The 16,264-nt window shown below is 37.6% G+C and overlaps 2 protein-coding genes across 8 annotated transcripts in view; one reads left to right on the plus strand and one right to left on the minus strand.

Annotated features, from left to right (window-relative positions):
* The window catches only part of MPLKIP (M-phase specific PLK1 interacting protein), a 133,198-nt gene that overhangs the window by 70,757 nt on the left and 46,177 nt on the right, over positions 1–16,264 (plus strand). The window contains exon 3 of one of the 6 annotated variants that reach the window (XR_011446594.1): positions 10,037–11,431. The exons of 3 other annotated variants lie outside the window; for them this stretch is intronic. The gene's annotated coding sequence lies outside the window, so the exon portion shown is untranslated. Of the gene's footprint in view, positions 1–10,036; positions 11,432–15,866; positions 15,948–16,264 lie in introns of those variants that run through there. 2 more of the 6 variants (XR_011446593.1, XM_070292384.1) reach the window with 2 other exon arrangements.
* Positions 1–16,264, minus strand: part of CDK13 (cyclin dependent kinase 13) — a 131,261-nt gene that overhangs the window by 45,273 nt on the left and 69,724 nt on the right. The window lies entirely within an intron of this gene.

The raw sequence follows: 16,264 nt of genomic DNA on the forward strand, positions 1-16,264 counted from the left end.
TTTCTCCATCTATTTGCCATGAAGTGATGGGACCGGATACCGTGATCTTAGTTTTCTGAATGTGGGGTTTTAAGCTAGCTTTTTCTTTCTCCTTTTACTTTCATCGAGAGGCTCTATAGTTCCTCTTCGCTTTCTGCCATAAGGGTGGCGTCATCTGCATATCTGAGGTTATTGATGATTCTCATGGCAATCTTGATTCTACCTTTTTGCTTCATCCAGCCAGACATTTCGCATGATGTACTCTACGTATAAGTTAAATAAACTTGTGAAAATATACAACATTGGCCTACTCCTTTCCCACTTTGCAACCAGTCTTTTGTTGCATGTCTGGTTCTAACTGGTGCTACTTGACCTGCATACAGATTTCTCAGGAGGTAGGTAAGGTGGCCTGGGATTCCCACCTCTTTAAGAATTTTCCACAGTTTGTTGTGATCCACACAGTCAAAGCCCTTGGTGTAGTCAGTAAAGTAGATTTTTATTCTGGAATTCTTGCTTTTTTGATGATCCAGCAGATGTTGGCAATTTGATCTCTGGTTTCTCTGCCTTTTCTTAATCCGGCTTGAACATCTGAAAGTTCTCGGTTCACTTATCGTTGAAGCCTGGCTTGGAGAATTTTGAGCATTACTTTGCTGGCATGTGAGATGAGTGCAATTGTGTGGTAGTTTGAACATTCTTTGGCACTGCCCTTCTTTGGGACTGGAATGAAAACAGACCTTTTCCAGTCCTGTGGCCACAGCTGAGTTTTCCAAATTTGCTGGCACTTTCCCAGCATCATCTTTCAGGATTTGAAACAGCTCAACTGGAATTCCATTCCTCCACTAGCTTTGTTCGTAGTGATGCTTTCTAAGGTCCACTTGACTTCACATTCCAGGATGTCTGGCTCTAGGTGAGTGATCACACCATTGTGATTATCTGGGTCATGAAGATCTTTTTTGTACAGTTCTTCTGTGTATTCTTGCCACCTCTTCTTAATATCTTCTGCTTCTGTTAGGTCCATACCATTTCTGTCCTTTACTACCATGAAAGACAGCATATGTCAAACCCTAAACATGGTCTATTCTTTAATCAATGTTCGGTGCTCAGTCATGTCCAACTCTTTGTGACCCCATGGACTATAGCCCACAGGTTCCTCTGTCCATGGAATTCTCCAGGCAAGAATACTTGTGTGGGTTATTTCCTCCTCCAGGGGATTTTCCCAACCCAGAGATGGAACTCCAATCTCCTGCATTGTGGGCAGATTCTTTACCGTCTGAGCCACCAGGGAAGCCATAAGTAGAGCAAAAATTTTAAAAGGCAAGAGTAGATACTACAGATCACAAGAGACTAAAGATAATATTAATCACACAGTGTGCAGATCTCTTGCTTGCATCCAGATTCAAAGAAAGCCAATTAAGAAAAATATTTTTTGAGACAACTAGGTAAATTTAAATATGGATTATTCAGTAAAACAAGGTTAGCAAAATGTGATAACTGCTAAATGTAAGGCATGGGGACAGTGGGATTCATCATACTACTTTGTCTACTTTTAACTATGTTTGAGCATTTCAGTAATACTGAATTTTTTAAATGTCTGAAAAAAACTAAATGAATGAAAAACAGAATACATTCAAGTTATCTTGAATTAAGGGATATATTTATTGTTCCCATGTTTTTATTTTTCTTTTATCAAGGTTGCATATTTACATAATTTTAGGCAATGTTTTCAAACTGTGTGTCATGAAATCAATTTAGTAGGTCATGACCTACATTTCAAAAAGCTTTTTTCTCTTGCGTGATATTTTTTCTTATTTTGTATTTAAACATAAAATTGCATGTAATAATATTTTTATATAGCATGCCAAGTAAAATTTCATTTTGGTAGGAATTTATATACATACATATGCTTAGAAAAATGTCCAATATCAAAATTCTAAGAGCAGTTTATCTCTGTGAGCAGATGGGTGATTTTTACTTTCTTCTTATGCTGCCATTTTCTGACTTTTCTATAAGGAACACAAATAATAAGTTTTAAATATATTAACAACTGGGCCTAGAATACAAATTTATAAGGAATAAGCAAATAACCCAAATGAAAGAAATGGCAATATCACAAATAAAGATGCACTCAGGAAGCTGAAATGGTAGACAAAGATGCTTCAGATCTCACTCTAACTGGGAAAGTACTAATCAAAAAAACAACGAGAAACCATTTTTACCTATCAGGCTGACAATATTCAGTGATGTTGAAATGAAAGGAAATGCATACACTGCTACAATTTTTTGACAAAGGCTAACAGAAGAAAATATCATTTGACCTGGATATCATACTTTTGGAAGTAAACTAAGGAAATGACATAAGCAGCATGCAAGGATACACATATAAACACATTTCTAGCAGTACTGTTAGTAACGGGAAAAGATGGGGAAAACTGAGTGCCCATCAAGAAGAATGGTTAAATCAGCCCAGTTTATACATACCATGTCATATTATGCAGCTAGAAAAAGAAAGCTTTATCACCTTGAGATATGTTATATTCTTTAGTAAGAAAAGTAAAATATAGAATAAATAAAAGTAATTATTACCGGGGGCTTATGGTTTCTGATCCAGCAGTCAGGAGTTTGGAAGTTCCCACACCCATCCTCATAGCAAATAGCAAAAGAAACTAAAAATCAACAGTTCTTAGATTATCAGAGAACTGGAGTCACAGAACAAACCAATGCCCCCCAAATTGGCGAGAGAGACAGGCAGATACAGAGAATCATCAATTCAGCAAAGCTCAGAAGCAGAAAACGCCACAACCACCATTACCAGCATAGGCAAGCCTAAATTATGGTTGAAAAACTGCTGAAGACTCAGCATAAACAAATTTAAGTTAAAACTCCAGGAGTTCCAGTCTTAGGGAAGCCCCCCCACCACCACTTTTGTGAATTTCATCACCAGGAACCTACCAGGTTATCTATCACACTGAAAACCAAGTTGTTCTTCCAGGAAAATGTGGGGGAAAAAAATCATGATGAAATATCCCTAAAGCATTCTGTTCTTTAACAAGGTCTGTCCTCAAGAGAAACTATTTTACCAGAGCCTAACCAACTGGGCATCAGTAAGAGCCTCATCAGCCTAGCAAAAAGGAAACATCCAATTCCAGAACACTCTAGTCTTTGACTTAGGGTAAAGAAACACTAAACTCCAGTGCCTTTTAGCATTCCTGTCTCACTTAAGAGGGAACAGAAACAAGAAAACAGGTAAACATGTCTTGAGGATAGAGACTCTCTAAAAAACTGAGGCCAAATCATAGGACTACAGAAGACTTCCCTTTCCCCTATAACTTACCATCATATATAAGAACAGGGTACTACAAAATAACTATGCATCTCAGACCTTATTTAAGAAGAAGTCTCCAGGGAAACCAAAAGACAACAGGGAAGGAAATTTTAGCCTCTGATACAGCTTCAGCAAACAGCAAACACCAAACACAACCTAACTACTGTCCAGATAAATATAAAACTTTACACTGAAAGTCGATTTATCTCATTTTCTTTTACTAAATACATTATATATGCCTTTCAACAGAAAATTACAAGGCATGCTAAAACACAGTCTGAATATGGAAAACCAAGCATAATGGAATTATCACACCAAGAATTTTTAAGTAACAGTGATTAATATTCTAAGGGCTCTTATGGAAAAAATACACAACATGCAAGAACAGATGGGTACTATAAGCAGAAAAATGGAAATTTCTAAGAAACCACCAAAAGGAAATGTTGGAAATAAAAAATACTGTAAGAGAAACAAAGAATGCCTTTTGGGTTCATCAGTACACCAGATTTAAACAAGCAAAGAATCAGTGATCTTGAAGATATGTCAAAAGGAACTTCAAAGTCTGAAATGCCAAGGAAAAAAAGAAAGTGAAAAACAAAGTCCAAAATAATGTGGAACAATAACAACATAGATATAAATAGGAATACCAGAAACAAATAAGGGAATGAGGAAGGAAGGAAAGAGGAAGGGGATGGGAGGACAGAAAAAAAATATCCAACCACAAATCCAGGAAGCTTAAATATAAAGGAGGATAGATAACAAAACATCTATACCTAGGTCTATCACATGCAACCTGCGGAGAATCAAAGACAGAAAGGAAATCTTGAAGCCAGGTAAAAAAAAAAAAACTTACCTATAGAGTAGGAAAGATAAAATGCATATTAGATTTCTCCTCAGAAGCTATACAAGCAAGAAGAGAGTGAAATGAACTATAAAGTGTTGAGCAAAAAAAAACTGACAAACTTAAATGAAGGTAGAATAAAATACTTTCCTTATTATTCACTGACCAAACAGTTAAGAGTCTGTTTAAAGCAATAACAGCAAAACTGAGTTGAGTGATTACAGCTTGTGGATAAGTAAAACGAGTAACAATAATGTTATAAGGGATAGGAGGGAGGAAATGGGAATCCTCTGTTATGAGGTACCTAAAGATCCTCTGGAGGAGAGCATGGCAACCCAATCCTGTATTCATGCCTGGAACATCTCATGGATAGAGGAACCTAGTGGACTATGGTCCACAGAGTCACAAAGACTGTCGGACACAACTGAACCATGAACTCATGCATACAACCTAAAGTAGTATAATGTTATTTTAAAGAGAACTTGGACGAACTGTAAATGTATATTGCAAACACAAGCTCAACTAAAAAAAATGTTTTTACGGATTTATATCCTCAGAAAAGAGAAGAAACAGAGTTATATAAAAAGACAAAGACAAGAGAAGGCAGAAAAAGAATAGAAGAAAAACAAGCAAGGGTAACTAATAGAAAACAAAACAAATTACAGTCGATAATAACTCAGATACATCAACAAGTACTTTAAATGCCAATGGTCTAAAATATACCAATTATTCAGAGCAGAATGTTGTACTGAATTTTTAAAAAGGCCCAACCCAATTGTATGTTGTCTACAAAAAAATCCACTTTAAACATAAAGACCAACAGAGTAATACTAAGGAAAAGAAAGCAGGAGAAACTATGTTAAACTTCAGATAGAGCTGAGTTAAGAGCAAAAGAAGTCAACAGGAATAAAGTGGAGAATTACATAACAAATGCTCATCACAGAAAGGAATCAATTCTCCAAAACATGTGTATAATGTGTATAATCCTAACAACAGTGTCAAAACTCTCCACTGCAGTTGGACACTTCAAGACCCCTCTAAGATTAACTGGCAAATTCAATACAAAGAAATTAGTAAGAACATATGTGAACACCACTATCAGTCAGCTGGATCTAATTTATGTCTATGATTCAACAACAGCAGAATAAATGCATCTTCTCAATTCCCCATCAAACATTCACCAAGACAGACCCAGTTACACACATAAAATACACTTAAGCAAATTTAAAAGAATAGAAACCATACAAAGTATGCTATCAGACCACAATGGAATTAAACTAGAAATCAGTAACAGAAAGATAGCTGAAAAACTGCAAAATACATTAAAAAAAATTTTTTTCTAAATAACATGAGTTAAAGGAGAAATCTAAAAGTTAATTTTTAAATATTTTGAAGTAAATAAAACACACTTTACCAAAACACTTGGGATACAGCAAAGCTATCGCTTAGGGCAAAATTACAGCGTGGAATATATGTATACTTTTTATTGATTTAGATGTTCTTTTATAAAATCAATTACCTCTGCATCCACCCAAGGAATTAGAAAAAGAGCTAAGTAAGCAAAAGAGAAATAATAAAAATTGAAACAGAAATCAGTGATATTGAAAATGGGAAATCAATACAAAAAGAAAAATCAGTGAAACTGAAAACTGATCCTCTGAAAGAACAATATAATTGGTAAGGCTCTAACCAGGTTAACTAAGGGAAAAAAGAGGAAAAGTACTAATTACTAATATCAGAAATGAAAGAAGGGACACATCACTATTGCTCCCTCAAACATTAAAAGCGTAGCAAAGGAATATATGAACAACTCTATGACCACAAACTGTATATTCTAGATGACATGAACCAACAACTAGAAAGACACAACCTACCAAAACTCAAACAGTGACAAACAGATCATCTTAACAGGCTCAAATCTATTACAGAAAATTAATCAATAATTAACAGCCTTTCAAAACAGAAAGCATAGACCCAAATAGCTTGACTGGCGAATTTCACCAAACATTTAAGGAAGACATTAGATCAGTTCTCTAAAACCTCTTCCAGAAAATACACAAAGAGCTAAAAAATACTACTTCCTAACTCATTCCAAAAGGCCAGCATTACTCTAATACCAGAACTAGACACCATCTTCAACAACAGAGCAAAGCCGTTTTGGTGGAAAAATGGAGTCTTCAACAAAGGCTGTTTAACAAGTGGACATAGACATTCCAAGAACAAAAAAGAAAAAAAGAATCTAGACACAGACCTTAAACACTTCACAAAAATTAACTCAAGACAGATCATAGACCTAAGGGTAAAATGCAAAACTAAAAAACTTCTACTGCTGCTAAATCACTTTAGTCGTGTCTGACTCTGCAACCCCAAAGACCAGGCTCCTCTGTCCACAGGATTCTCTAGGCAAGAATACTGGAGTGGGTTGCCATTTCCTTCTCCCAAAAAACTCCTAGAAGATAACAAAACAGAAAACCCCTTACAATGACACCAAAATTGCAACCAGGGAAAAAGAAATGGGGTTCTTGTGAAGGAAGCAGGACTTGATTATAATTAAAAACTTCAGCTCTGCAAAAACACAATTAAGAGAATAAAAAGACAAGCCAGACTGGGGAAAGTCTTTTTTAAATGTACCTGATAAGGTCTGGTATACAACACATGTGGTTTCCTGGTGGCTCAAACGGTAAAGAATCTGCCTACAGTGTGGGAGACCTGGATTCGACCCCTGGGTTGGGAAAAATCCCCTAAAGGAGGGTATGGCAACACTTGCCTAGAGAATCCTCATGGACAGAGGAGCCTGGTGGGCTGTACAGTCCATGGGGTTGCAAAGAGTCTGACACAACCAAGTGACTAAGCACAGCACAGCACATACAACATATACAAAGAAACGTAACAACTCAATATTAAGAAAACAACAGTAGCAATGAGAGACAAGAAGCCTTTCTTAAGTGAACAATGCAAGGAAATAGAGGAAAACAACAGAATGGGAAAGAGACCTCTTCAAGAAAATCAGAGATATCAAGGGAAAATTTCATGCAAAGATGACAACCATGAAGCACAGAAATGGCAAGGACCTAACAGAAGCAGAAGATGCTAAAAAGAGGTGGCAAGAGTACATAGAAGAACTATACAAAAAAGGTCCTAATGACCCGGAGTTAACCACAAAGGTGTGGCTACTCACCTAGACCCAGACATCTTGAAGTGTGAAGTCAAGCGGGCCTTAGGAAGCAAAACAAAGCTAGTGGAGGTGATGGAATTCCAGCTGAAGTATTTCAAAGCCTAAAAGATGAGGCTGTTAAAGGGATGCACTCAATGGGTCAGCAAATTTGGAAAACTCAGCACAGCCACAGGTTTGGAAAAGGTCAGTTTTCATTTCACTCCCAAAGAATGGCAATGCCAAAGAATGTACAAACTACTATACAGTTGTACTCATTTCACATGCTAGCAAGGTGATGCTCAAAATCCTTCAAGTTAGGCTTCAACAAGTTAGGCTTCAGAAGTACCTGAATCAAGAACTTCTAAATGTACAAGCCAGATTTAGAAAAGGAAGAGGAACCAAAGATCAAATTGCCAAAATCAGTTGGATCACAGAGAAAGCAAAGAAACGCCAGAAAAACATCTATTTATGCCTCAATAACTATGGAAAAGCCTTTGACTATGTGGATCACAACAAACTATGGAAAATTTTTAAAGAGAGGGAAATACCAGACCATCTTACCCATCTCCTGAGAAAGCTGTATGCAAGACAAGAAGCAAGAGTTAGAAGCTAATGGCAGAAAGCAAAGAGGAACTAAAGAGTCTCTTGATGAGGATCAAAGAGGAGAATGAAAAAACTGGCTTAAAACTCAACATTCAAAAAACAAAGATCATGGTATCCAATCCCATCACTTCATGGTAAACAGATGGAGAAAAGTGGGAAGAGTCACAGACTAGATTTTCTTGGGCTCCAAAATCACTGCGGATGGGGACTACAGCCAGGAAATTAAAAGACGCTTGCTCTTTGCAAGAAAAGCTATAACAAACTTAAACAGTATATTAAAAAGAGTTAATCAGTTTGCTGACAAAGATCTGATAGTGAAAGCTATGGTTTTTCCAGTAGTCACGTATGGATGTGAGATTTGGATCATAAAGAAGGCTGAGCGCCAAAGAACTGGTGCTTTAGAACTGTGGTACTAGAGAAGACCCTTGAGAGTCAAACCAGCAAGGACAGCAAGATCAAACCAGTCGATCCAAAAGGAAATCAATCCTGAATATTCACTGGAAGGACTGATGCTGAAGCTCCAATAATTTGGCCACCTGATGTGAAGAGCTGACTCACTGGAAAAGACCCTGATGCTGGGAAAGATTGAGGGCAGGAGAAGAGGATGACCGAGGATGAGATGGTTAGATAGCATCACAAATTCAATGGACATGAATTCTGGCAAACTCCAGGAGACAGTGAAAGACAGGGTAGTCTGGGGTGCTAAAGTTCATGGCGTCACAAAGAATCGGACACAACTTAGGGACTGAACAACAAGAAAACACAAAGCCTAATTTAAAAATGAGTGAAAGATCTGAAGATACTTCACCAAAGAAAAGACACAGATGGCAAATAAGTACACGAATATCATCATATTTCAACGAGAAAGGCAAATTAAAACAACAATGTCGTACATACTTAGAATGACAAAAATCTGTAACACTGACAATGCCAAATGCTGGTGAGGACATGGAGCAACAAACTCACTCACTGCTTGTGGAAATGCAAACATATCCACTTTTGAAGAAAATTTGGAAATTTCTTACAAAAGCAAACATACTCTTACATACAATCCAGTAACGTCACTCCTTGATATCTACCCAAAGAGGTTTAAAACTTTTATTTACATAGAAACTCTCACATGAATGTTTATAGCTGCTTTATTCTTAATTGTAAAAACTTGGAAGCAACCAAGATATCTCTTAGTAGGTGAATGGGTAAATACATCCAGACAATAGAACACTGATCAGCATTAAAAACAAATGAGGTATAAAGCTATGAAAATTCATGCAGCAAATTTAAATCTCTATTACTAAGTGAAAGAAGCCAATCTGTAAAGGCTACATACTATGTATTTCCAACTTTGATGATCTTCTGGAAGAGGTAAAACTATGCAGACAGTAAAAAAAAAAAAAAAAACCATAAAAACCAAGTGTTTGCTAGGGATAGGGGTGGAGGTGGGCAATGAAAGGTGGACGCTGGGATTTTTAATGCAGTGACAGTAGTGTGTGTGTGTGTGTGTGTGTGTGTGTGTGTGTGTGTGTGCGCGTGCGTGCATGCATGTGCACGCCTGTTAGATTCTCTGCGGGGCTTTCTGTGGGCCTTTGTCTTTACCTCTTTCTCACTGTCCCTTTCTGTGGCTCTATCAAACTGTTTTTGTTGGATACTGTGTCTCTGCTTGACTGACTGCCTGGCTCTCTCTCAGTTTATATACTTAAATGTAGTTTTTTTATTATTTAAACTATTTCCATTTCTGTGCATAGACAAAGGTCTTGAAGATATATAACAGGCTATTAACCCTGAGCTGGGCAAAGTAGCAAGAGAAGGGAAATTAGTTTTTCCTTTATATATATTATTTCAATGATTATTTAAAAAATCATTTTATTTTTCTACTTCTTATAGAAGAACTTCATTTTCAAAAGAAAAATATTGAAGAATTTACAGTTAACAGTCCTTAAAATACAAAATTTCTAAATTTAGTAAAAGTTGATGACATTCTACAATCATAGTTAAAGCAATAAAATGCAATGAAAGCACCCTAGGGGGAATAAATTATAGTGTAACTTGCAGTTCTGATCACCTTCACTGAGTAAAAAGTAGAGTCATCATTTTTCACTGTAATTAGGTTGAATCCCTTAAATGTCTACTTCTCCAAAAGGTCCAGAACAACACTTGACAGAAGACAACTCAAGCATTTGAGGCCTGGGAATCACAACTGGAAAAACAGTAGAAGCCCTCCCATCAACCTCAGAACAGCCCTGTGCTACTGTGGCATTCTAGGACCACAAGATATTTAAGAGGGACCTCCTTAATCAAAACCTTTCATCCAAGTTTCAGTTAAACTTGGACTACTTCTACAATTCAAAGTACAATGATTTGATCAAAAAAGGTAATTTATCAATTTCCTAAACATTTTATTTTGTTTTGGGTACGGAGCAAAAACAGCTTTCAAAATCCTATGGCAAGGTTCCCTCTCTCCACCTCTCTGTGCTGGCTCTATCCTCAGACCCCATACTGTCTCAAGGTGTATTCCTACAGCAATAGCCCCTTCTTGCTCTCAGGTGCACAGGTTACAGGTAAGAGACCTCACTGACTATACATGCAGTTGTTGCAGTGAAAGTTGCTCAGTGATGACCAACTCTTCGCAACCCCATGGATTATACAGTCCATGGCATTTCTCTAGGCCAGGAGCCTGGAGGCGGTAGCCTTTCCTTTCTCCAGGAGATCTTCCCAAACCAGGGATCAAACCCAGGTCTTCCACATTGCAGGCAGATTCTTTACCAGCTGAGCCACAAGAGAAACTGAAGAATACTGCAGTGAGTAGCCTATCCCTTCTCCAGTGGATCTTCCCAACCCAGGAATTGAACCAGGGTCTCCTGCATTGCAGGCGGATTCTTTACAACATGGAACCTTAGGAAAAGTCTCAAATCCGTGGACAAAAAGACTGTAAGGGTCTAACTAGCCAAACCTGAGTGACATATATCTAGGGAGCCAGAAGTGAAGTCAGCTCCACAGTTTCATGGACAAAGAAGAGATAAAAAGCTGGAACCTCAAAAACAAACAAAAAAGCTCAAGGCTATTATAGGAAGTAAAGTAAGTAGGGTAAATTGGTAGGAGATGCCAAAATACGTCCAATACAGTAACTACCTCCTCCAAAGAAGGGCCAATATCAAGCTATATTCATGAAAGTTGAGAGCTTATCAAGCTATATTAAATCTAGAAAATAATGTACAAATCCAATTCACTTTTCAAGAAACTCATGTAAAGCCAGAGACAAATAACAAAAAAAATTTGTGAAGTACAAAATTCATTCAATTCCTGTTACCCCAAGTATCTGTAAAAATAGACAAATCTTACGAGTATATAACAGTTGTCAGAAAATCCCATTATACACTAAAATGACCTAAAATCCCCAAATCGGAAATTTGGTAACTGAAAACCCCAGAATGAAATGAACTTAAACCTTATGAACAAGCCCAGTGATGGAAGATGAGTCAGTAAACAATTATTACATTCACTAAAATAAAACATTAAAGTCACAGCATTAAAAAAAGAGGATACTGGAATTTCCTAATGGTAAGTTCCTGCCCGGTGGATAAGACTCCGCCTACCAATACAGGGGACATGGGTTCAATCCCGGGTCTAAGGAGAGTTCACAAGGCACAGGGCAACTAAGCCTGTACACCACAACCACTGAAGCCCATGCGCCTAGAGCCTGTGCTATGCAATAAGAGAAGACACTGTGATGAGAAGCCCGCACTCCGCAACAGAGCCCTCTCACTACAACTAGAAAAAGCCTGCACGAAGCAAAGAAGACTCAGCGCAATCAGAACAAATTTTTTAAAAAAAGGATATCAATGTAACTTGCCACATTCTGTATTAAAAATGGTCAATAACTCCATTATTTTATGACTCAGTATGTTTGGCTGCCAGTTCCCACCTATCCTAGAGATACAGACTACTAATTTAAATGGAAAAAAAAGGACAAAACCAGTGCATAACCTTTACATTGCTTACCAGAACAGGTTATTTCTCAATCTTCTTATGTTACACTCTAGTGTATATCTTCAGATTTGACGTAAAGCCAATGAACTGACTGTGTATAACTTAGCTATCTCCTCTCCAAGTAAGCTCCTGAGTTCTGAAAGTGGTACTTTTCTTAGTTTCTTTCCTTTTTATGATATTCTAAGTTCGAGCACATTTTATGTTAAGTAGGTTCTTGACAAACCTCCTGCTGGTTACTGGTTTACCTATATGCAGGCACAAGTACATCTCCAAAGAGCCATGGGAAACCAGGAAGCCTCTCCAGCTACGAACAACTGCCTCTCCAAGCCACTCAGTGAAAATGGAACAGACAGTATGGATAGTGTAACTAGGGTCTCTGATGACATCCTGAAGCCACTGAATCAACTTACCCTAAACCCTGTTCAACCTCTGGACCTCTTCTTATGAAAGTTAAGAGATGTCCACACAGTTTAAACCATTCCAACTGGATTTTCTGTTACTCTGCTGAAATCACTCTAACACAAGTGAGATGGCTAATTCTACATGTAAACTCAGCTACTCTACAGTACCCAGATGCTTGCTCAAAACCAGTCTAGATGTTGTTGTGACAGGTATTTTAGATTTAATTAACTTTTATATCAGTAGATTTTGAGGAGAGTCTTCAGATGAAATCTTCAGAGAACGGACTGTGGTCCCTTAAAGAAGAAAGATTCTGTTCCAGACTGCCTTTGAACTCAAGACTGCAACAACTCCTGCCAGGATTTCCAGCTTGCCAGAAGGCCTTATAAATGACAGACCTGTTGGGCTCTATAATCATGTGACCCAATTCCTTAAAATCAATCTTTCTTTCTCTCTCTCTCTCTCTCTCTCTCTTTCTCTCTCTCTCTCTCTCTCTATATATATATATATGTACTAAAGGTTTTATTTCTTGAAGCAATAAGCTCAACAGTTTTCCTTACATTTATTACATTTAGAGAACAAAGTTGTTTTTTTTAAATAGATTTGATATTATTAGTTAATAATAATAAACTGCATATATTCAGAAGGTAAAATTTAAGTAGTTTTCACATAGGTATTATACACTTGTGAGACTGACTATGGCTACAATTAAGATAATGAATATATCTATCACCCCCACAGGTTTCCCAGTACTCCCAGAATACATTTTTAAAACAAAACTTGGATTAAACTTAGTACCTTCATTTGGGAACTTTCTCCAGTTCATAATATAGAGGGTAAACAATTTTCCTCATTATCATTTAATTTTTACATAATTTTAAGAGCTATACGGTATTCCACAGTAATAATGTGCCCTAGTTCAGTTTAAGAATCCTTCATTGTTAGATAACTGTTTCTAACATTTTGCTACTATAAGCAATGCCAGGAAGAACAGTTTCACAGCTTTATCTATATAAAGTCATGATTACTTCCTTCTATGCTTCTTTTGAAAATATAGTTATTTATTTATTGGTTCCACGGGGTTTTCCTTGCTGTGCACGGGCTTTCTCTAGCTGCACTGAGTGGGGTCTACTCTTCGTGCATTGCATGGGCTTCTCACTGTGGTGGCTTCCCTTGTTGCGGAGCACAGGCTCTAGGCACACGGACTTCAGCAGGTGCGGCACATGGACTAAAGTAGTTGTGGCTCACAGGCACTAGTGGGCTGGCTGAGCAGTTGTGGCACAGGAGCCTAGTTGTTGCGAGGCATGTGGAATCCTCGCAGACCAGGGACTGAACCTGGGACCCCTGCACTGGCAGGCAGATTCCTATCCACTGTACCACCAGGCAAGTCCCCTTATATGGTTCTAAAAATAGAATAGCTGATTTATAGGACACATTATCTTTTAAGAAATAATCATAATCTCAACATCAAATATTTACACATCATTTAGTATGTGTCACACACTGTACCCTTAACTACGCTCTGAAAGTTATACCAATTTTCACTCTCAAGCATTACATAAACATACCCATCTATGATCCTATCAGTAAGTTTTTAAAAACCCTGCCCTCCCCCAAATGAAGCCCAATGTAATCCCAGTCAAATCTCCATACTATTAAGTTTTCATACCTCATCTCCACCTAAATGCATAAAAATACATAAGACCTTCTTGTAAGGGGGGAAGGAGAAGAAATCTTTATTTATAGAAATTAAAAGGTAATATAAGGTTGCAATAATTGAAACAATGTGGTATGGTAACAAAATATGCAAAAGGGTCAATAAATAAGGAGAGTACAGAACATAAGGGAACTTGATTAAAGACAGCAGAACAGAATAAAATAAAAATGATTTAAATATCTAAAAATTTGAAACTAAAAGAGAAGTTGAAAAAAACTTCACAAAAACATTCTCATAATTTTCTAGAAGGCTACTACGCATAAGACAAATCACTTTCCCTCAAAAAGCCCAAAACTGACAGAATGACCATATAAAAAATATAAAATAACAAAGAATATAGAACAAGTTAAAGGCAAGCAACAGAATGGGAAAAATTAACTAGGATATATGAAACACATGAACCATTAACATCTATATTTTAATAAATCTCCCCAGATGGTAAGAAAATGTCAAAGGAACAAGCAATTCACAGAAGAAATGGCAAAAAACATGAAAAAAATATTTAGCCTCATGAGTAACAAAAAAGCATTATTTTCTCTTGTGTGTTGGACAAAAAATGTAAAATCAATAATGAACCGTGACGCATTAAACAAGGCATTCACACAAAATTATAATGAATATGTAAATTGGTATAAGCTTTTTTATATGTTAAATTGGCTGTAATTAGTAGCATTAAAAAGCTGTATCATTTAACCTAACAATTCCACTGTTAAGAATGTATCTATAGACTCAAGAAACATACATAGATATACATTCAATGGTGTTCAACAAAGCATTACTAAAAGAAGCTAAAAACCAGCAGCCTCAATGCCTATTTACAGAGGAAAGTCTAATAAAATATATCCAAATTACAAAACTACAGAACAAAAATGGCTGTATGATATAGAAAAAATGTCTATTTCACAGAATATTGATTATGTCAACTTAATGATTAAATAAAGTGCATACTTTTTCACACACACACACACACAAATGCCTGCCAAGAAACTAAAATGAGGGAGCCATTTGGCGTCTCTTTGCTGTGCTGTGCTGTGCTAGCCACTCAATCACGTCCGACTCTGAAACTCCACTGACTGTAGCCCACCGGGCTCCTCTGTCCATGGGATTCTCCAAGCAAGAACACTGTAGTGGGTTGCCATGCCCTCCTCCAGGGTATCTTCCCAACTAGGGGATCAAACCCAGGTTTCCCACACATTGCAGGTGGATTCTTTACCGTCTGAGCCACCAGGAAAGCCTTTCAGTTCAGTTCAGTCGCTCAGTTGTGTCCGACTCTTTGCAACCCATGAATCGCAGCACGCCAGGCCTCCCTGTCCATCACCAACTCCCGGAGTTCACGCAGACTCATGTCCATCGAGTCAGTGATGCCATCCAGCCATCTCATCCTCTGTCGTCCCCTTCTCCTGCCCCCAATCCCTCCCAGCATCAGAGTCTTTTCCAATGAGTCAACTCTTCGCATGAGGTGGCCAAACTACTGGAGTTTCAGCTTTAGCATCATTCCCTCCAAAGAAATCCCAGGGCTGATCTCCTTCAGAATGGACTGGTTGGATCTCCTTGCAGTCCAGGGGACTCTCAAGAGTCTTCTCCAACACCACAGTTCAAAAGGATCAATTCTTCAGCGCTCAGCTTTCTTCACAGTCCAACTCTCACATCGATACATGACCACTGGAAAAACCACAGCCTTGACTAGACGGACCTTTGTTGACAAAGTAATGTCTCTGCTTTTGAATATGCTATCTAGGTTGGTCATAACTTTTCTTCCAAGGAGTAAGCGTCTTTTAATTTCATGGCTGCTGTTGGCCAAATGTCAGAGCATCTATGTCTATGTCTCTATTCTACTCATTTATGATCTTTATTTCTACATTTCCAGGGTTTTAATTCACCAGATACATTAATTTTTTTTATAATTCTATGAAGAATCAGGTGAGAGAAGTTCACCAGTTTTTGACAGGTAAAAAATATGTTGTACTTAAATTACGTATGTGTGTGCTCAGTGGATCAGTCATATCTGACTCGTCAACCCCATGGAGTGTAGTCTGCCAAGACCCTCTGTCCATGGGCTTTTACAGGCAAGAATACCGGAGAGAGTTGCCATTTCCTATTCCAGGGGATCTTCCCAACCCAGAGATCAAACCCACATTTCCTGCATCGGCAGCTAAATATTTTTGCCAAATATTTACTAGAAATTATTGGGGATTTTGTTCCTGGTTTATGTCTTCTTCTTCTAAACCTTTTCCGAGCTATAAAGGAAAACTGCCTATATGTTAA

This window comes from Ovis canadensis, chromosome 4 (assembly GCF_042477335.2).
Source record: "Ovis canadensis isolate MfBH-ARS-UI-01 breed Bighorn chromosome 4, ARS-UI_OviCan_v2, whole genome shotgun sequence".
In the NCBI taxonomy this organism is placed as follows: domain Eukaryota; kingdom Metazoa; phylum Chordata; class Mammalia; order Artiodactyla; family Bovidae; genus Ovis; species Ovis canadensis.